Source organism: Acomys russatus, chromosome 13, assembly GCF_903995435.1.
Source record: "Acomys russatus chromosome 13, mAcoRus1.1, whole genome shotgun sequence".
Lineage (NCBI taxonomy): Eukaryota > Metazoa > Chordata > Mammalia > Rodentia > Muridae > Acomys > Acomys russatus.
In genome coordinates this window covers 54791332-54791819 of record NC_067149.1, presented here as the reverse complement: position 1 = coordinate 54791819, position 488 = coordinate 54791332, and positions in this window count along the sequence as shown.

Below are 488 nucleotides of genomic sequence, written 5' to 3'. Positions count from 1 at the left end.
TTCCAGTGGGGCTCTAAAGAAATGCTTTCTTGCTCTTGTGTTCTCCCTCTCCCTCTCCCACTTCCTCTCCCTCTCCCTCTGCCCCCCCCCCCTTCTCTCTTTCTCTCCAGAATCTCACTGTATCCTCCTGCCTGGTCTGGATCTCACACTGTGGACTGCACTAGTCTGGAGCATGTAGCAATCCTCCTGTCTGTGCTTCCTGGGTCCTGGGACTAAAGACATTTTACCCTGCAAGGAAATAATTTCTAGGCCATCAGCCCCTTGAGACTGTCCTGACTCCTGGAATCCTACAGCTTTCTTTCCCATAATCCTCCTTTCCTAACAAAAGAAAGAAAACTGCCCTCTTATCTGGATTTTATTATAGAGAAATGCCAGAATTGTAGGCCATGATATGGTCAAAATAATTTTTTGGTACCAAAATTTTGATCATGGGCTTCATATAATTCATTCTCTCTCTTAAGCACACACACACACACACACACACACAC